The following is a 21,715-nucleotide window of genomic DNA, read 5'->3' as shown; positions in this document are numbered from 1 at the left end:
AGGGATTGAACCCAGGTCTCCCACACTGCAGGTGAGTTCTTTACCATATGAGCCACCAGGGAATCCCAAACATAGTCATGGCACACCTTGGCCCTTATAGGAATCAAAACAGCAACCTTGGCATTATTAGCACCACACTCTAACCAACTGAGCTAACTGGCCAGGTTGTTGTTTGTATAGTGGCTGCTATTTTCCACTTGATATCTATTAGTCCCTTCTTCCTTTGAGACCAAAAACAAGTAATATACAGGGAGATAATGTGACCAATTAGAAGAACATATTTCTGGTCTGCTTTACACTCACTATGGTCATGAAGTCAATCCATTTTGTTGGACTACAAGGGAGGCTAATTAAATGACACTTACTCAACCAGGATGAGGATCCTTTTGTCCTTTCCAGGTTCAGTTATTGTCTATAAGGATGAAACTTGAGAAGCCATCTTGGACCATACATGGATTCAGGGATGGAAACCATACCTTGAGAATGGTCGAAGGGAATGATTAAAGGATTCTGCCTCCCTGAAGACTTTGTGAAACACAATTGTCCTTATCTAGACTTGTGTGGACTATCTGCATTCATACTTCTTTATATGGGTGAATAAGCACTTGAAATTTTATTCTAGATTTTCTGTTATAGGAACCTGGATTTAATCTGATGGATACATACATTTACTCTAATTCTGTTGTATATTACACACATAATCTTTTCTGTGTGTGTGTGTGCTAAAAAGCCTTTTTGTTGCAAAGCAAATGGCCTGGACAAGGGCTAAGCTTTACCTACAACTGAGTATGAATGAATAAAAATTGCAGCCTCCCTATAATTTGTTTTAGGCTTTCTCCAGACTTGTCATTCTTTGTATTTCCTGTTGGGGAGAAAAAAATATATATATATATATGTGTGTGTGTATATATATATATATATATACATACATATATATATATATATCTCCTAACATTGACATTTGTGCTCTTATTCTAGCTTCTAGTTAATCTTTCTCTCTTTCTTTCTGCTTTCATTTTCTCAGTCATCATTGGCTTCTTTCCCTTGTCCTAAAAATACAATCATTTTTTTTCCCTCAAAACTTACTTCCCCCAATCTCATCTCCTTCTCAATTTGCTTCACCTATATTTTTCTCTTAATGCTAAACTTTGTGAAAGAGCATTCTATTCTCATGGCTTCTGCTTTCTTACTATTAAGCCACTCCACAATTTCCTGCATTCTGCCTTTATTTCATATTTTAAAAAACTGTCCTCAGTTCACTTCAGTCGTTCAGTTGTGTCCGACTCTTTGTGACCCCATGAATTGCAGCACGCCAGACCTCCCTGTCCATCACCAACTCCTGGAGTTTACCCAAACTCATGTCCATCGAGTCGGTGATGTCATTCAACCATCTCATCCTCTGTTGTCCCCTTCTCCCCTGCCCCCAATCCTTCCTAGCATCAGGATCTTTCCCAATGAGCCAACTCTTCGCATGAGGTGGCCAAAGTGTTGGAGTTTCAGCTTCAACATCAGTCCTTCCAATGAAAACCCAGGGCTGATCTCCTTTAGGATGGACTGGCTGGATATCCTTGCAGCCCAAGGGACTCTCAAGAGTCTTCTCCAACATCACATTTCAAAAGCATCAATTCTTCGGCGCTCAGCTTTCTTCACAGTCCAGCTCTTACATCCATACATGACTACGGAAAAACCATAGCTTTGACTAGATGGACGTTTGTTGGCAAAGGAATGTCTCTGCTTTTTAAAATGCTATCTAGGTTGGTCATAACTTTCCTTCCAAGGAGTAAGCGTCTTTTAATCTCATGGCTGCAATCAACATCTGAAGTGATTTTGGAGCCCAAAAAATGAAGTCTGACACTGTTTCCACTGTTTACCCATCTATTCTCCTTGAAATGATGGGACCAGATGCCATGATCTTAGTTTTCTGAATATTGAGCTTTAAGCAAACTTTCTCACTCTCCTCTTTCACATTCATCAAGAAGCCCTTTAGTACTTCTTCACTTTCTGCCATAAAGTTGGTGTCATCTGCATATCTGAGGTTATTGATATTTCTCCCAGCAATCTTGACTCCAGCTTGTGCTGATTCCAGCCCAGCATTTCTCATGGTGTACTCTGCATATAAGTTAAATCAGCAGGGTGACAATATACAACCTTGACATACTCCTTTTCCTATTTGGAACCAGTTTGTGGTTCCATGTTCAGTTCTAACTGTTGCTTCTTGACCTGCATGCAGGTTTCTCAAGAGGCAGGTGAGGTGGTCTGGTATGCCCATCTCTTGAAGAATTTTCCACAGTTTATTCTGATCCACACAGTCAGAGGTTTTGGCCCAGTCAATAAAGCAGAAATAGATGATTTTATGGAACTCTCTTGCTTTTTCGATGATCCGGCTCTTGTTGGCAATTTGATCTCTGGTTCCTCTGGTTTTTCTAAAACCAGCTTGAACATCTGGGAGTTCATGGTTCACATATTGCTGAAGTCTGGATTGGAGAATTTTGAGCATTACTTTACTAGTGTGTGAGATGAGAGCAATTGTGTTGTAGTTTGAGCATTCTTTGGCTTTGCCTTTCTTTGGGATTGGGATGAAAACTGACTTTTTCCAGTCTTGTGGCCACTGATGAGTTTTCCAGATGTGCTGGCATATTGAGTGCAGCACTTTCACAGCATCATCTTTCAGGATTTGAAATAGCTCAACTGGAATTCCATCACCTCCACTAGCTTTGTTCGTAGTGATGCTCTGTAAGGCCCACTTGACTTCACATTCCAGGATGTCTGGCTCTAGGTGAGTGATCACACCATCGTGATTATCTGGGTCATGAAGATCTTTTTTGTACAGTTCTTCTGTGTATTCTTTCCACCTCTTCTTTATATCTTCTGCTTCTTCTAGGTCCATAAAATTTCTGTCCTTTATCGAGCCTATCTTTGCATGAAATGTTCCCTTGGTATCTCTAATTTTCTCGAGGAGAATTCTAGTTTTCCCCATTCTGTTGTTTTCTTCTATTTCTTTGCACTGATAGGTGAGGAAGGCTTTCTTATCTCTCCTTGCTATTCTTTGGAACTCTGCATTCAAATGGGAATATCTTTCCTTTTTTCCTTTGCTTTTTGCTTCTCTTCTTTTCACAGCAGTTTGTATGGCCTTCTCAAGCAGCCATTTTGCTTTTTTACATTTCTTTTCCATGGGGATGGTCTTTATCCCTGTCTCCTGTGCAATGTCACAAACCTCCGTCCATAATTCATCAGGCACTCGTCCATCAGATCTAGTCCCTTAAATCTATTTCTCACTTCTACTGTATAGTCATAAGGGCTTTGATTTAGTTCATACCTGAATGGTCTAGTGGTTTTCTCCACTTTCTTCAATTTCAGTCTGAATTTGGCAATAAAGAGTTTATGATCTGAGGCACAGCCAGCTCCAAGTCTTGCTTTTGCTGACTGTATAGAGCTTCTCCATCTTTGGCTGCAAAGAATATAATTGATTTGATTTCAGTGTTGACCATCTGGTGATGTCCATGTGTAGAGTCTTCTCTTGTGTTGTTGGAAGAGGGTATTTGCTATGACCAGTGCATTCTCTTGGCAAAACTCTATTAATCATTGTCCTGCTTCATTCTGTACTCCATGGCCAAATTTGCCTGATACTCCAAATGTTTCTTGACTTCCTACTTTTGCATTCCAGTCCTCTATAATGAAAAGGACATCTTTTTTGGGTGTTAGTTCTAAAAGGTCTTGTAGGTCTTCATAGAACTGTTTAACTTCAGCTTCTTCAGCGTCACTCTGGGAAAAGGGTGTCTAGCACGTGTTGCTGCTCCCACCTCTTCTGGGCAGAAGCATGGCTGAGAGGAGCTACCCCACGCCCAAGATCAGGGGCAGTGACCGAGAGGGCCAAGCTGCGAGGGTGCAGTAGCAGCTGAGAGGAGCTATCCTACATCCAAGTTCGGGGGGGTGGCTGAGAGGAACAACCCCACGTGCAAGGAGCAGTGGCTCAGCAGGTGCAGGAGGGCTGAGAGGAGCTACTCCATGTTCAACGTCAAGAGGGGAAACCATGAGGAGATACCCCTTGTCCAAGGTAAGGAGCAGCGGCTGTGCTCTGCTGCAGCGGCTGTGCTTTGCTGCAGCAGCTGTGAAGACATACTCCACGCTCAAGGAAAGAAAAACCCAATTAAGATGGTAGGTGTGGCGAGAGGGCATTAGAGGCCAGACACAGTGAAACCATAATCACAAAAAACTAACCAATCTGATTACATGGACTCTGGCCTTATCTAACTCAATGAAACTAAGCCATGCCATGTGGGGCCACCCAAGACGGACGGGTCATGGTGGAGAGGTCTGACAGAATGTGGTCCACTGGAGAAGGGCACAACAAACCACTTCAGTATTCTTGCCTTGAGAACCCCATGAACAGTATGAAAATGCAAAATGATAGGATACTGAAAGATGAACTCCCCAGGTCGGTAGGTGCCCGATATGCTACTGGAGATCAGTGGAGAAATAACTCCAGAAAGAATGAAAGGATGGAGCCAAAGCAAAAACAATATCCAGCTGTGGATGTGACTGATGATAGAAGCAAGGTCCGATGCTGTAAAGAGCAATATTGCACAAGAACCTGGAATGTTAGGTCCATGAATCAAGGCAAATTGGTAGTGGTCAACCAGGAGATGACAAAAGTGAATGTTGACATTCTAGGAATCAGGGAACTAAGATGGACTGGAATGGGTAAATTTAACTCAGATGACCATTATATCTACGACTATGGGCAGGAATCCCTTAGAAGAAATGGAGAAGCCATCATGGTCAAAAAAAGAGTCCAAAATGCAGTACTTGGATGCAATCTCAAAAATGACAGAATGATCTCTGTCCATTTCCAAGGCAAACCATTCATAAAACTGTCCTCACAATATACCATGTTTGTGTGATACGTCTGTTTTCACCTTGATGTTCCCGGGCAGAGTTGGATCCCTACCCGGACGCCTGGTCCCTGAGGCCATGGCCCCTAAAAACTGACTTCCCAGGTGCACATCCCAGCTCGATCTGTCCTTCGGCCTGAAGAAGACCTAGCAGGCTCTCTTCCTTGGAGGAAGGAAAGTCAGCCCCAGAGAGTGGGTTTTCAGTCCTCCCTCACACAGCAAGTGTGGGGCTCTGCAGATGCCAGAACAAGAGGGCTGCTAGCAGGGCCTCACTTCCCGAGGCAAGAAAGGTCTAGTCTCACGAGCTGTCTCCTGCACAGCAAACGTGACAAAAGAGCTGTGTGGAGGGTGCCTTAATGTTCCCAGGCAGGGTGGGAGCCATACCCGGACCCCTGAGCCCAGCGGCCATGGCCCATAAAAACTGACTTCCCAGTTAGCACTTTACAGCCAGATGTGAATTTCAGCCTGAAGGCTGCCTGGCACATTCTCTTCCTTGCAGGAAGGAAAGGCTGCCCCAGAGAGTGGGTTTTCAGGCCTCCCTCGGCAAGCAAGTGTGGAGCTCTGCATACGCCAGAACAAGAGGGCTGCAAGCAAGGCCTCACTTCCTGAGTCAAAAAAGGCCTAGTCTCGCGAGCGCTTTCCTGCAGAGCAAACGTGAAGGAACAGCTGTGTGGAGGGGGCCCTGATGTTCCCACGCAGTGTGGGAGGCCTACCTGGACGCATGGGCCAAGTGGCAATGGCCCCTAAAAACTGACTTCTAACCTAGCACTTCCCAGCCCGATGTGACTTTCAGCCCGAAGGCGGCCTGGCAGGGTCTCTTCCAGGGAGTGTGGAAAGGCAGCTCCAGAGAGTGGGTTATCAGGCCTTCCTCATGCAGCAAGTATGGGGCACTGCAGACATGAGAACAAGAGGGCTGCAAGCACGGCCTCAATGCCCGAGTCAAGAAAGGTCTACTCTCATGAGCTCTCTCCTGCAGAGTAAACATGACGAAACAGCTGTGTGGAGGTTCCCTTGTTGTTCCCAGGCACAGTGGGAGCCCTACCAGAATGCCTGGGCCCAGCAGGTCAAGGCCCCTAAAAACTGTCTTCACAGTTGGATGTGACTTTCAGCCCGAAGGCGGACGGGCAGGCTCTCTTCCTTGGAGGGAGGAAAGGCAGCCACAGAGAGTGGGTTTTGAGGCCTCCCGTGTGCAGGCAGCGTGGGGCTCTTGAGACGCCTGAACCATAGGGCTGCAAGCAGGGCCTGACTTCCCGAGTCAAGAAAGGCCTAGTCTCACGAGCTCTCTCCTGCAGAGCAAACGTGAAGGAAGAGCTGTTTTGAGGGAGCCTTGATGTTCCCGGGCAGTGTGGGAGGCCTAGCTGTAAACGTGCAGCCAGCGGCCATGGCCCCTGAAAACTGACTTCGCAACTAGCACTTCCCAGCCCAATGTGACTTTCAGCACGAAGGCGGCCGGGCAGGCTCTCTTCCTTGGAGGGAGGAAAGGAAGCCCCAGAGAGTGGGTTTTAGGGCTCACTCGCACAGCAAGTGTGGGGTTGAGCAGACGCAAGTTTAAGAGGCCTGAAAGTAGGGCCTCACTTCCCGAGTCAAGAAAGGCCTAGTCTCATGAGCTCTCTCCTGCAGAGCAAACGTGACGGAAGAGCTGTGTGGAAGGAACCTTGATGTTCCCGGGCAGTGTGGGAGCCCTAGCCGTAAACGTGCAGCCAGCAGCCATGGTCCCTGAAAACTGACTTCCCAGCTAGCACTTCCCAGCCCTATGTGACTTTCAGCGGGAAGGCGGCCGGGCAGGCTCTCTTCTTTGGAGGGAGGAAAGGCAGCCCCAGCGAGTAGGTTTTCAGGCTTTCCTCACACAGCAGGTGTGAGGCTCCTAAGATGCCAGTACAAGAGGCCTGCAAACAGGTCCTCACTTCCCCAGTCAAGAAAGGCCTAATATCGAGAGCTCTCTCTTGCATAGCAAACGTGACGGAAGAGCTGTATGGAGGGAGCCTTGAAGTTCCAAGGCAGTGTGGGAGCCCTAGGCATATACGTGCACACAGCGGCCATGGCCCCTGAAAACTGATTTCCCAACTACCACTTCCCAGCCCGATGTGACTTCAGCCAGAAGGCGGCCGGGCAGGTACTCTTCCTTGCACGCAGGAAAGGCAGCCCCAGAGAGTGGTTTTTCAGGCCTCCCGCGCGCAGGCAGCGTGGGGCTGTTGAGACGCCCGACCCATAGGGCTGCGAGCAGGGCCTCACTTCCCGAGTCAAGAAAGGCCTAGTCTCGCGAGCTCTCTCCTGCAGAGCAAACGTGACAGAAGAGCTGTGTGGAGGGAGCCTTGATGTTCCCGGGCAGTGTGGGAGCCCTAGCCGAACACGTGCACCCAGCTGACATGGACCCTGAAAACTGACTTCCCAACTAGCACTTTCCAGCCCTATGTGACTTTCAGCCCAAAGGCTGGCAAGCAGGCTCTCTTCCTTGGAGGGAGGAAAGGCAGCCCCAGAGAGTGTGTTTTCAAGCCTCCCTCGCACAGAAAGTGTGCGGCTCTGTAGATGCAAATTCAAGAGGCCTGAAAGCAGGGCCTCACTTCCCGAGTCAGAAAGGCGTAGTCTCGCGAGCTCTCTCCTGAAGAGCAAACGTGACGGAAGAGCTGTGTGGAGGGAGCCTTGATGTTCCCGGGCAGTGTGGGAGCCCTAGCCGAACACGTGCACCCAGCTGACATGGACCCTGAAAACTGACTTCCCAACTAGCACTTTCCAGCCCTATGTGACTTTCAGCCCGAAGGCTGGCAAGCAGGCTCTCTTCCTTGGAGGGAGGAAAGGCAGCCCCAGAGAGTGGTTTTTCAGGCCTCCCGCATGCAGGCAGCGTGGGGCTGTTGAGACGCCCGACCCATAGGGCTGCAAGCAGGGCCTCACTTCCCGAGTCAAGAAAGGCCTAGTCTCGCGAGCTCTCTCCTGCAGAGCAAACGTGAAGAAAGAGCTGTGTGGAGGGAGGCTTGATGTTCCTGGGCAGTGTGGCAGCCCTAGCTGTAAACGTGCAGCCAGCTGCCATGGCCCCTGAGAACTGACTTCCCAGCTAGCACTTCCCAGTCCCATGTAACTTTTCCCCAAAGGCAGCCTTTCAGGCTCTCTTCAGTGGAGGGTGGAAACGAAGCCCCTGAGAGGTGGATTTCACTCCTCCCTCGCGCAGCAAGCGTGGGACTGTTAAGACGCCAGAACAATGGGGCTGATCTCAGGGCCCCAGTGCCATAGTCATGCCAGGCCTAGTCTCGCGAGCTCTCTGCTACACAGTAAACTGGTGGCAACAGTGGTGTGGAGGGTGCCTTGACGTTCCCGGGCACTGTGGGAGCCCTACCTGTGCCCTGGTGCCTATTCGCTATGGCCCCTAAAAACTGACTTCTCAGCTAGCACTTCCCTGCCCCATATGACTTTGAGCCCGAAGGCAGCATGGCAGGCTCTCTTCCTTGGAGGGAGCAAAGGCAGCCCCAGAGAGTTGGATTTCATTCCTCCCTCACGCAGGAAGCGTGGAACTGTTAAGACGCCAGAACGATGGTGCTGCTCCCAGGGCCTCAGTTCCCTAGTCAGGACAGGCCTAGTCTCATGAGCTCTCTGATATAGAGCAAACTTGTGGAAACAGCGGTGTGGAGGGTGCCTTGAAGTTCCCGGGCACTGTGGGAGCCCTAACAGGGCCCTGGGGCCTATTCGCTGTGGCCCCTAAAAACTGACTTCCCAGTTAGCACTTCCCAGCTCCATGTGATTTTCAGCCCGTAGGTGGCATGGCAGGCTCTCTTCGTTGGAGGGAGCAAAGGCCACCACAGAGTATGGTTATTTAATCCTCCCTCCTGCAGCAAGTGTGGGGCTGTTCAGAAGGCACAACAATGGGGCTGCTTCCAGGGCCTGAGTTACCTAGTCAGGCCAGGTCTAATTTTGAGAGCTCTCTGCTACAGAGCAAACATGTCAATACAGTTGTCTGGAGGGTGCCTTGACATTCCAGCGCACTGTGGGACCCTACCCACACCCTGAGGCCTATTCGCTAATGGCCCCTAAAAACTGACTTCCCAGCTAGCACTTCCCAGCTCCATGTGATTTTCAGCCCATAGGCGGCATGGCAGGCCCTCTTCCTTGGAGGGAGCAAATGCAGCCCCAGAGAGTGTTATTCAATTCTCCCTCAGGCAACAAGTGTGGGGCTGTTCAGAAGCCAGAACAATGGTGCTGCTCCCAGAGCCTCAGTTCCCTAGTCAGGCCAGGCCTAGTCTTGCGACCTCTCTGCTACAGATCAAACTTGTGGAAACAACGGTGTGGAGGGTGCCTTGATGTTCCCGGCACTGTGGGAGCCCTACCGGGGGCCTGGGGCCTATTCGCTATGGCCCCTAAAAACAGAGTTCCCAGGTAGCAATTCCCTACCCCATGTGACTTTGAGCCTGAAGGCGGCATGGCAGGCCCTCTTCCTTGGAGGGAGGAAAGGCAGCCCCAGAGAGTTGGATTTAGATCCTCCCTCGTGCAGGAAGCGTGGGACTGCTAACACGCCAGAAAAATGGGGCTGCTCCCAGGGCCTCAGTTCTCTAGTCAGGCCAGCCTATTCTCTCGAGCTCTCTGCTACAGAGCAAACATGTGGAAACATTGGTGTGGAGGGTGCCTTGACGTTCCCGGGCACGGTGGAAGTCCTACCGTGGCGGTGGGGCCTATTCACAATGGCACCTAAAAACTGACTTCCCAGCTAGCACTTCCCAGCCCCATGTGACTTTCAGCCCGAAGGCGGCCTGGCAGGCCCTCTTCCATGGAGGGAGCAAAGGCAGCCCCCGAGAGTGGTTATTCAATCCTCCCTCGCGCAGCAAGTGTGGGGCTGTTCAGAAGCCAGAACAATGGGGCTGCTCCCAGGGCCTCAGTTCCATAGTCAGGCCAGGCCTAGGCTCCGAGCTCTCTGCTACAGAGCAAACATGTGGAAACATCGGTGTGGAGGGTGCCTTGACGTTCCCGGGCACTATGGAAGCCCTAGCCGGGCAGTGGGGCCTATTCGCTATGGCCCCTAAAAATTGACCTCCCAGCTAGCACTTCCCAGTCCTATGTGATTTTCAGCCCAAAGGCTGCCTGGCAGGCTCTCTTCCTTGGAGGGAGCAAAGGCAGCCCCAGAGAGTGGTTATTCAATCCTCCCTCCCGCAACATGTGTGGGGCTGTTCAGAAGGCACAACAATGGGGCTGACCTCAGGGCCTCAGTTTCCTAGTCAGGCCAGGCCTAGTCTCGCGAGCTCTCTGCTTCAGAGAAAACATGTGGAAACATCGGTGTGGAGGGTGCCTTGTCGTTCCCGGGCACTGTGGAAGCCCTACCCTTGCCCTTGCGCCTATTTGCTATAGCCCCTAAAAACTTATTTCCCAGATAACACTTCCCAGCCCCATATGACTTTCATCCTGAAGGCAGCCAGGCATGCTTTCTTCCGTGGAGGGAGGAAAGGCAGCCCCAGAGAGTGGTTATTCAATCCTCCCTCCCGCAGCAAGTGTGGGGCTGTTCAGAAGCCAGAACAATGTGGCTGCTCCTAGTGCATCTGTTCCCTTGTCAGGCCAGGCCTAGTCTCGCGAGCTCTCTGCTACAGAGCAAACATTTCAAAACAGTGGTGTGGAGGGTGACTTTACATTCCTGGCCACTGTGGGAGCCCTACCCGGGCACTCTGGCCTATTCGCTATGGCCCCTAAAAACTGACTTCCCAGCTAACACTTCCCAGCCCAATGTGATTTTCAGCCTGAAGGCGGCCTGGCCAGCTCTCTTCCTTGGAGGGAGCAGAGGCAACACCAGAGAGTGGTTATTGAATCCTCCCTCGCACAGCAAATGTGGGGCTGTTCAGAAGCCACAACAATGGGTCTGCTCCCAGGGCCTCAGTTTCCTAGTCATTCCAGTCCTAGTCTCACGAGCTCACTGCTACAGAGCAAACATGTGGAAACAGCGTTGTGGAGGGTGCCTTGATATTCCCGGGCAGTGTGGGAGCCCTAACCGGACCCTGGGGCCTAAGCACTATGGCCCCTAAAAACTGACTTCCCAGCTAGCACTTCACAGCCCCATGTGAATTTCAGCCCGAAGGCAGCTTGGCAGGCTCTCTCCATGGAGGGAGGAAAGGCAGCCCCAGAGAGTGGGTTTTCAGTCCTCAGTCTTGCAGCAAGTGTGGGGCTGTTTGGACGCCAGAACAATGGGGCTGCTCCCATGGCCTCAATTCCTGAGTCAGGCCAGGCCTAGTCTCGCGAGCTCTCTCCTGCAGAGCAAACATGTGGAAACAGCGGTGTGGAGGGTGCCTTGATTTTCCCGGGCACTGTAGGTGCCCTGCCCGGGCCCTGGGGTATATTCGCTATGGCCCCTAAAAACTGACATCTCAGCTAGTACTTCCCAGCTGCATATGCTCAGTAAAGGCTTTCACAAGAGCGGATGTTTCAGACAGACAAAACCACAATCACAGAAAACTAACCAATCTAATCTAACTAAAACTAACAAAAGCTAACCTAACAAAAATCTAACCAAAACAAATCTGCTGGATCACTAAAAAAGCAAGAGAGTTCCAGAAAAAAACATCTATTTCTGCTTTATTGACTATGCCAAAGCCTTTGACTGTGTGGATGAGAACAAACTGTGGAAAATTCTGAAAGAGAAGGGAATACCAGACCACTTGACCTGCCTCTTGAGAAGTCTGTATGCAGGTCAGGATGCAACAGTTAGAACTGGACATGGAAAAAAAGACTGGTTCCAAATGGGGAAAGGAGTAAGTCAAGGCTGTATACTGTCACCCTGCTTATTTAACTTGTATAAGGAGTACATCATCAGAAATGCTGGGCTAGATGAAGCGCAAGCTGGAATCAAGATTGCTGGGAGAAATATCAGTCACCTCAGATACGCAGATGACACCACCCTTATGGCAGAAGGTGAAGAACTAAAGAGCATCTTGATGAAAGTGAAAGAGGAGAGTGAAAAAGTTGGCTTAAAGCTCAACATTCAGAAAACTATGATCATGGCATCTGGTCCCATCACTTCATGGCAAATAGATGGGGAAACAGTGGAAACAGTGACAGACTTTATTTTGGAGGGAGTCCAAAATCATTGCAGATGGTGACTGCAGCCATGAAATTAAAAGACACTTACTCCTTGGAAGAAAAGTTATGACCAACCTAGACTACTCTGTCAACAAAGGTCCATCTAGTCAAGGCTATGACTTTTCCAGGAGGCATGTATGGATGAGAGAATTAGACCATAAAGAAGGTTGAGCACCAAAGAATTGATGCTTTTGAACTGTGGTGTTGGAGAAGACTCTTGAGAGTCCCTGGGACTGCAAGGAGATTCAACCAGTCCATCCTAATGGAAATCAGTCCTGAATATTCATTGGAAGAACTGATGTTGAAGCTGAAACTCCAATACTTTGGCCACCTGAGTGAAGAACTGACTCACTGGAAAAGCCCCTGATGCTGGGAAAGATTGAAGGTGGGAGGAGAAGGGGGCGAGAGAGGATGAGATGGTTGGATGGCCTCACTGACTCAATGGACATGAGTTTGAGTAAACTCTGGGAGTTGGCGATGGACAGGGATGCCTGGCGTGCTGCAGTCCATGGGATTGCAAAGAATCGGACACGACTGAGGGACTGAACTGAACTGAACTGAAAGGCTTTCAAATATCAAGTGATTCTTCTTGTTGATTTTCCTCCAGTCAGAGATTCTAGGACCCTGCAACCTTTAATTTGTGGGGTTTCCATCACCAACATATGCTTTCAAATACAGGTATGTTCCTTGGGCTTATTTCACTCATTGTAAAGAGGAAATGTATGGTACATCATGGGGCATGTTTTCATAGCCTGAGTGTATACATGACTGAGCGACTGAACCAAACTGAACTGATACACGGCAAATATCCCTTCCACATTCCATTTATTTGCTGGGAACCACTTCCATGTGAATTATCTTTGTCCTCATGGCTCTAGAAAATATGGGCCTTTTAGAGGCTGCAGGTGGGGGTATCAGAAAGCACTCACCTTCTGAGCAGAGCCCTTGGTCCAGTGTCGATGACTGTGCAGGGAGGTGAGGCACAGGTGCATTCACTGTCCTCAGTCCCGTTCATGCCCTCTGGCTTGTGCTGGGACAGGACAGGTGTCCTGGCCACTCCTGCTGTACTCTCACCTGCCTCTGCCCATGTCAGGAACACAGGCCTCCTCGGTCCACTCATGCCAACAACCCATCTACTGTTGCTGGAGTCAGAGAACACGTTTGCTTGTGCAAGCGCTTATGCAGCTTTTTATCCAAGCCCTCTTGATATAATTTGAAAACTAAAGCCTGAAAGGGGCAGACTTGCCTAGAACACAGTATGTGAGCAGAGGCCAGTAGAAAAGTGAGGACCCCAGTTCCCTAAGCCAGTTTGCAGTCCTATCCATCATGCTTTGTTTGGAAATGAGAGACCCTAAGTTCCTGGTGAACTCTACAAATCTGGCCCCATTTGGGCCATTATTCTCTGAGCATTTCCATGCTCACACAAGCAGGCACAGAAATAGAGTTCCAGGGTGGGGTGGGGGGCGATGTGAGGTGGTAAAGGAAGAGAACACACAATGTCAGTGCTGGGGAGAGCAGGAAGGGCTGGAGACAGCTCTGCCATGGGTCAGGGGCATCCATACCCCCCTCCCAGCAATGGGCAATGTATTCAGAAGTCCAAAGCATGAGGGGGATTCTCCACATTCCCTTAGTCCTGCCTGGGTGTGGCCCCTCTCCATAGTGTTCTCCAGTGAACACGGTCTCAGTGCTACAGTCCACCCTTCTGGGCTTTTAAAACCACACTGAGCACACACCCCATTCCCCAGTATAGACGGTGCTACAGGAGAGAAGGGCTTGCTTTCCTTTCCTACACATTGTGTGCTTGCTATTGGACTCCCCAGGGGTTCAGTCAGTGTGCTTGGGAAGTCTGTTGACCTTGGTTCTCCACCATTGACCACTGTGTTCTGAGAGCTTGGAAAAATGCTTTCCACTCACAGAGGTCCCTCAGAGGAGAGAGGAGTTGAAGGAACGAGGGCTTGTGGTGAGCAGGAGAGGGCACAGTTGTGGACCCAGAGTCAGGGTTCCAGAAAGAAGACCAGTCCTAACTGGGTTCTATAGGTTCTAATTTGGAAGTAGGAGGAAATTATTGCCCTATCTGAGCTGAGGATGCAACATGAATGAACTAAACACCAGAGAGAAGAGGAAATGAAAAGTCAGAAGGAGATTCCTGGGTCTTTTCCACGTCCCTGGGAGCCTGCCTGAAGTACACTTTTGCCTCTGGAACTCTGGAGCCTCCGCCTTGAAGACGTGAATGAAGGTTGGGGTTAGTCCTGCAATGCTAGCACGGGCCGCCAGGAGGCAGTGGCGTCCTGGGTCAGGGTTGCGGGCTGAGCTTTGCTGGAGCAACTGGAGCAAGAAAAAGAATGGCGGAGGTCATTCTGGCCATGCCCCCGCCTCAGAAACAGCATGATCTTCCTAGTAAGAGTGATCCGCTCAAAAGACTGACTGGGACAGAAGAGGAAGGGGAGCCCCAGGATCTTCCCATTTATTTACTCAGCACCCATGCTTTGAGCGCTCACTGTGTGCCAGGTGACTCAGTGGTCCCGAGAGCAGTGCTGGAAATGACCAGTGCCCCTGCCTTCCAAGGAGCTGTCGGCCTGGAGTGAGGAAAGAGAAAAATATGGCAGCGAGACGTGTAAAGGAAAAAGAAAACAAGTGCTATGCTGAAAATAAAGAAGGGCATTGTGAGGGAGGGCTTGAAGTCACTGGTCAGGAGGGTCTGAGAGCCCTTGCTGCGGTGACCAGGATGAAAATAAGGAGCCAGGCCTGCACAGCTTTAGGAGAAGCACTTCTGAGAGAAGGCAGCCCTCACACAGAAGCTTGAAGGCAGAAGTGAGCTACCCAGGTGAGGCTAGGAAGGTGAGCGTTGTGTCTAGAGGGAGGCTGGAAGGAGATGGTGGTGAGTGGTGGGGTCAGTTCCTGATTCCTGGTAGACTGTGCTTTCTGCTCCTCTCTGACAGCATCACTCCAAGACTACACTTATAAACCTTGTCGATTAAACTCCTCACAGTCTGTGGGCCAGAAATGGCTTATCTGGATGCTTCTGCCTCAGTCTCTTTGCTGTTGTGGCTGAGAACTCAGCTTATATTATTTTGGGGCTTCAAAATCACTGCAGATGGTGACTGTAGCTGTGAAACTAAAAGACACTTGCTCCATGGAAAAAAAGTTATGACGAACCAAGACAGCATATGAAAAAGCAGAGACGTTACTTGGCTGACAAAGGTACATTTAGTTAAGGTTATGGTTTGCCCAATAGCGATGTAGGAATGAGAGAAATGAACTATAAAGAAAGCTGAGCTCCAAAGAATGGATACTTTTGAACTGTGGTGTTGGAGAAGATTCTTGAGAGTACCTTGGACTACAAAGAGATATAACCAGTCAATCTTAAAGGAAATTAGTTCTGAATATACATTGGAAGGATGGATGCTGAAGCTGAAACTCCAATAATTTGGACACCTGATGCAAAGAACTGATGTATTTGACAAGACCCTGATGTTGGGAAAGATTGAAGGCAGGAAGAGAAGGAGACAACACAGGATGAGATGGCTGGATGGCACCACCAACACAATGGATATTAGATAGAGTAAATTCTGGGACTAGTCGATGAATGTGGAAGCCTGCCGAGCTGCAGTCCATGAGGTCTCAAAGGGGAAGATATTAGTTAGCTACTGAACTGAACTGAAATGAATGAAGATTTCAATCCTAGAAGAGGATGACTACCGGTATCCTTCTTAGTGTGTGACATTTCTGTTTGCTTTCTCTCCCATCCTTCACATTATGCTTGCCTTCCAGGACTATGGGGGTTCCACAATCAAAGGGTTTACCATAGCTGAAGTGCTGATTACCTTCATCCTTACTAGGAAAGAACTGTCCTGACCTCGAGGACATGCTGACTCCAACTCCCGACATCCAACCACCGACACTTTTGTTGGGGAATTCCCCTTGATGAAGCCCCGCATGCACTTCTGATTTGGCCCTGAAAGAAAGGGTTCTGGATGCAAATGATTTGGGGGCATTTTGCCTTCCAGCCTTGCTCACTAGAGATTCACTGCAGGGCTTGCAAGTTCAGCACACAAATGCCGGCTGGGGAGGAATTCCGTGGGCTCACCACTCAGATCCTAACACACTTGTGGAAACATACGTCTGCCCACCTACCCTCTCACTTTAACAGGTCTCCCCACCCCAGACCCCTGCCTGAGGACAACCTCTCCCCAGACAAAAATAAACCCTTGCCTCAACTTTGCTCTCAAGTGAGGTCCACTCCAATTTCTATAGTTTCTCACTAGCCACTCTTCTAGCCTTCAGGGTCCTAGCACCAAAAGATGCTGGGAGTGTGGCACATATGCTTTTCTCCCTTCAGGGCCATTGGTCATGGCCCAAAGTGATCTCATTTAGAAAGGCATAGGCTTGCTGCAACTTTGGATTCATTCCATCAGCTCCTTTTCTCTCTCCGTTGACTTTTTTTTTTTTTTTTACCTCTTCCTTCTTCCTTTTTTTTTTTTTTGGAGTTTGTGTTCATTTTATTATTTTTTGTTGTTTTCATTCTCTTTTTCTATTTTAAATACACTAGTTGACTTATAGAGTCCTTTTTCCACTTCAGGGGCTCAAAACGCAGTATAACTCAAGTTAAAAACAGATTTTCCTCCTGGACTAGGACGACTGTTGGTTTCTTTCTTAGTGTGTGACGTGTGTGTTTGTTTGCTCTCCCGTTCTGGACATTATGCTTGCTTTCCAGGACTATGGGGGTTCCACAGTCCAAGAGTTTACCATAGCTTAAGTGTTGATTCCATTGATCCTTACTATGAAAGAATGGCCCTGACTCCACTTTCTTCCTTATCCTATTGAACCTCTCCCACCTCCTGCTCCCCCAACCCATCCCAGGACCCTACCACTTTGTGCTTTATGAGCCAAGTGCTCACATCCTTGCTGTCATTTTGCTTCCTTCCCGTGGCACAGATAAGCGAGATCAGCCAGTATTTTTCTCTCTTTTGCACGGATTTCCCCCAGCATAAGGTGACCTTCCCATTTCCTCTGCCTCGCCACTCCAATCACCATTCTCCTTTTTCTTCTTCTTCAGAGGGTGTGGATGGGGCAAGCAGTAAGTTCATTTAGGCGATGGGGTAGAGGAAGATGTGTGGTGATGATGAGGGCGGGCTGTGAGTGGCTCCACTTCCTCATCCAGGGCACTCTTGCTCATGTTCTTGGGGGGAAGATACTGCTTATCATTCTTTTTGCTCTCTACTTGTGAAAAGCGTGGTGTGCTGTAGGTAACTGTGCTGGGGGAAAAAGCCCACAGAAGGTTCTCTGTCCCTTGCCCAGGCGACTAGCTGGGTCAGGGGCCACAGTTGTCCCTCTAGGTCTGAGATGCTAAATCGCACTTTCCCAGTCCACCGTTTGATGGAGGGTTTTGGGTTTGAAGCCAACAACCAAGAGAAAGAAAGAAACCGCAAGAGGTGATCTATAAGGGTCCTCAGGCTCCCCCCCACACACCAGTTCACGGGATCACAAGGCAGTCGAGAAAGCAGCAAGGCTAGGACAGCTTCCCCACTGCCACAGACACTTTGGAGGCAGGCCGCATCTCATCGCGTCCAGCGGCGTTTGTCCGGGGCCAAGCTGGATGAGACAACTGACTGACAGATAGGATGGGCAGAGTCGGATGTCCACTTGTCTTGCTATCACAATCTAGAGTAGGCTTGGGTCTTTCCTCAGCACAGGGAGGACCTTTGCTTTCAGAAATGAATGTTGCATAACCTATCTCCACTTAGGCACCAGTGCGACGCTGATGGAGAAATTTCTTTGGGAGACTCGTTGGGTTGCCTTTCTCCCCTTGGCCTTCATGTTGGTGCTGGTGGTGCTGGTGGTGGTACTCGTGGCATTGTGGATTGCTTCTCCTGTTTGGCACTTGGAGGTTCTCCAGCATACTCCTTGCACCGGAAATGGAGCACCAGGGATCTTTGCGGACGAGTGTTCTGCAGGTGACAAACGGATCCCCTTCTCATTCCTGCCGGACCCTTTCTAAAGTAGCACCAGGCCTCCCACGGACATCCACACATAAATCCTGGTTGCCCATCTTCTCCCCGGACTCTGCTCGAAGTTTGGGGCATTTTCGAGAGCCTTACTGGCCGGAAGGAGACAATTCATGGACCTGAACCCGCTCCTCCCTGCCCCCCGAAGGGCTCAGGACATCATCTCCTTGCTCGGCTGGCTGTGAGCCTTCTGTGAGGCGTCTCCAGGCCACCTCACTCACCAGCAGCCAGCGGTGCGGCCCGTGAATGGAGACGGGGAAAGAAAGGCAAACCCACACACACCTCATCCAGGGAGGACTCTCCCACCCGTGCAGAAGCGGGAGGATCTTGGACCGTGCTCAGGCCCAGTCATGCACTCCATCCTCTCCAGTAATTTCCCATCAGAGCCAGCCTTCCAGAGCTCAGGTGCTCAGGCACGAACACGTTCCAAGTGAACACCGAAGCCCCGGGCACACTCCAGGCCCCGACGTTTTCCAGGAGGCTGCATCATGGACACCGCCCAGAGGAACTCTTGGTGCATCACACAAGGTGTGCCGCGAGGGGGCATGGGCGTCTGCACACATGTGTGTAACAGCTGACCTACCGCCACAGCCCCAGACATGGCCGTGCCTTCCTGTTCTTCCTCTTCATTGCTCTGGCCCTCCCGCTGGCACAAGGGCCGTTGTCGACGTTCATCGGCCCTGGAGGCGGGGCGTCCATGCTGGGACGGTCAAACCTCTCGTGCTCCTGTTTGGGCAGCTTGCCATTTCTCCCTCCTCCATGTTTGGATTGGTGAACCACGACTGCACCGGCAGGCAGAGCAGACTGGACCTTGTGGAGGTCGAAGGCAGGCTTAGCTCAGTTGTATTCTTGGAGACGTCTCCACTGCTCTAAGCTTATTCCTTCGACCCCTGTGTCCCCTAGGGACCCCTCTGACCCAGGAGCTCTGCCGCTGGCATCTCCTTCAGGCTCCCCAGGGTCTGTGGGGTCAGCCCCGAGGGGGACCGCTGGCCCTCCCCCTGCGCTCCCTCCCGATGCACCCTCCCAGGTGTAGAAGAGGACATAGGCACTCTGGCTCAGGGCAGCAGTCTCATCACAGACGGTCACCTTGGCATCGTCCATCTTATACCACTGGCCGTTGCCTGCTCGGACGTAACAAAAGCAGTGTCCTCACTCACAACTCCATCCGGAGTGTACCAGCACGGCATAGAGCACGTAGCCCAGTGGCCCTGCCTTCCGCTCAGATGTGTAGGGCTGCATGTCGAGGCACTGGGGATAGCGCACTTCCTGAGCCCTTTTGGCCAGGCTCACCTGTGTGAACCACTTTAGCACCAGCACCAGCACCTGGGAGGTGCTGTACAAAGTCAACCTGTTGGTGGCAGGTGCCTTCCGGAGACAAATGCCACAGTCATAGGCATTTTCAGCGTCCAGCTTCTCGGGCTTCACCAACTCTCTCAGAGCTTGCTCCACACCCTGAGCCGCCGTGATATCCAGGCTGATGTCCAGATAAAGCTCGAACGTGTCCGAAACACCGAGGCAGTGGAGACCTCCAAGTCCCCCCAAAGATCTGACGGATGAGAGTGGTGTTCTCGGAGGGATGGCCTGACGGCTGGGATGCGCTCAAGCACCCTTGCTGCGTGGCATTCAGAGTGAACATCAAAAACTCGTGGGCATCTTCCTGCTGGTGTCTGTGGAAGGCCGCCAGCAGGTCCTTGCAGGGCCGGATCACCTCTCCCGGGTGAAGGAGGGCTTAGGTCATGTGAGCTCGCATGGCACAGAGGGTGCAGGAGGTGCGGGCCGGACAGAGGGTGGGGTGCTGCTGGGACACCATCCAGCTGGCCAGGGGTGGCGTGTGGCTCAGACACTGCAGCACTGCATTCACGTAGCAGGTGTTCCCCAGATTCTGAAGCCCAGCCCCCACCCCCACGGCCCCCTCCAACTCAGGGAGACTTTCTGGCCGGGCGCCAGCCCTGCTGACCCAGGAGCCAAGTCACTCAACTGGGGGCGCCCAACCGCCAGCGACGGCCCCTCAGGTACAGAGGGTCCCCGAAGGGCATTCGCACCAGCGGTTCTGGGCCGACAACCTGGCCCTCCAGCTAAGACGTTGAAGGGAGATGGACTCGCACCTCCCCCGTGCACAGAAGCAGCCCCCGGGTCTCTGCAAAAAAAGCCCACGAGGGTTTCTATCTCTTACCTGCAGCTGCACGATGACGCCTCCTTCTCTCAGATGGTCCATCTCCAAAAAAGGGCCTGGGCCTCGTCCCATTGGTCCTTTGATGGCTTTCCCACAGCCCCACCCCTGCACGTGCAAGCTCCTCATTGGCTGAGGTGTCTGAGGGCGTGCTCACTCCCACTCTCGACATCCAACCACCGACACTTTTGTCGGGGAATTCCCCTTGACGAAGCCCCACATGCACCTCTGATCTGGCCCTGGACCAAAGAGATCTGGATGCAAATGATTCGGGGGCATTTTGCCTTCCAGCCTTGCCCACTAGAGATTCACTGCAGGGCTTCCAAGTTCAGCACACAAATGCCGGCTGGGGAGGAATTCCGTGGGCTCACCACTCAGATCCTAACACACTTGTGGAAACATGTCTGCCCACCTACCCTCTCACTTTAACAAGTCTCCCCACTCCAGACCCCTGCCTGAGGACAACCTCTCCTAGGACAAAAATAAACCCTTACCTCAACTTTGTTCTCAAGTGAGGTCCACTCCAATTTCTATAGTTTCTCACTAGCCACTCTTCTAGCCTTCAGGGTCCTAGCACCAAAAGATGCCGAGAGTGTGGCACATATGCTTTTCTCCCTTCAGGGCCATTGGTCATGGCCCAAAGCGAGCTCATTTAGAAAGGCATAGGCTTGCTGCAACTTTGGATTCATTTCCTCAGCTCATTTTCTCTCTCTGTTGCCTGTTTTTTTTTCACCTTTTCCTTCTTCCTTTTTTTTTTTTTTTGTTTTTCGCTCTTTTTTTTTTCGAGTTTGTGTTCATTTTATTATTTTTTGTTGTTTTTATTCTCTTTTTCTATTTTAAATACACTAATTGACTTATAGAGTCGTCTTTCCACTTCAGGGGCTCAAAATACACTATAACTCAAGGTAAAAACAGATTTCCCTCCTGGACAAGGACGACTGTTGGTTTCCTTCTTGGTGTGTAACATGTGTGTTTGTTTTTCTCCCGTCCTTTACATTACACTTGCCTTCCAGGACTATGGGGGTTCCACAGTCCAGGGGTTTACCATAGCTTAAGTGTTGATTCCGTTGATCCTCACTAGGAGATAACAGCCCTGACCCTGCTTTCTTCCTTAGCCTATTGCACCCCTCCCACTTCCCGCTCCCCCATCCAATCCCAGGACCCTACCACTTTGTGCTTTATGATCCAAGTGCTCACAACCTTGCTGTCCTTTTTCCTCTTTCCCATGGCACAAAGAAGTGAAGTCAGCCAGTATTTTTCTCTCTTTTGCATGGATTTCCCCCAGCATAAGGAGACCTTCCCATTCCCTCTGCCATGCCACTCCAATCACCATTTTTCTCCTTCTCCTTCTTCTTCTTCTTCAGAGCGTGTGAATGAGGCAAGCAGTAAGTCTGTTGGAGGCGATGGGGTGGAGGAAATTGGGTGATGATGATGAGCTCTGGCTTGTTTTCTAAACATTTTATCCAGCCCACAAGTGGGAGGTAGTTTCAAGAATTTCCTCTCCTAATGAGGGGAACCCACATGTAGGGAGAGGAGGGGTGGGGTGTGGAGACAGGGCCCAGTGCACGGGTTCAGGGTAAGTCTCTGGAAGACTCGGTGGAGGGAGG

At 50.4% G+C, this 21,715-nt stretch overlaps 1 pseudogene; it reads right to left on the bottom strand.

The window, feature by feature from the left end:
* Positions 1–18,347: 18,347 nt before the first annotated feature.
* LOC145535664 (ubiquitin carboxyl-terminal hydrolase 17-like protein 6) lies at positions 18,348–20,183 on the bottom strand (annotated as a pseudogene).
* Between the last annotated feature and the right edge of the window lie 1,532 nt (positions 20,184–21,715).

The sequence above is a fragment of the Giraffa tippelskirchi genome, chromosome X (assembly GCF_054371585.1).
Source record: "Giraffa tippelskirchi isolate mGirTip1 chromosome X, T2T-mGirTip1v1.2.pri, whole genome shotgun sequence".
NCBI classification, from domain to species: Eukaryota; Metazoa; Chordata; class Mammalia; order Artiodactyla; family Giraffidae; genus Giraffa; species Giraffa tippelskirchi.
The sequence above is the reverse complement of the archived record's forward strand: the minus strand, read 5'-3'. Positions and strand labels throughout refer to the sequence as shown.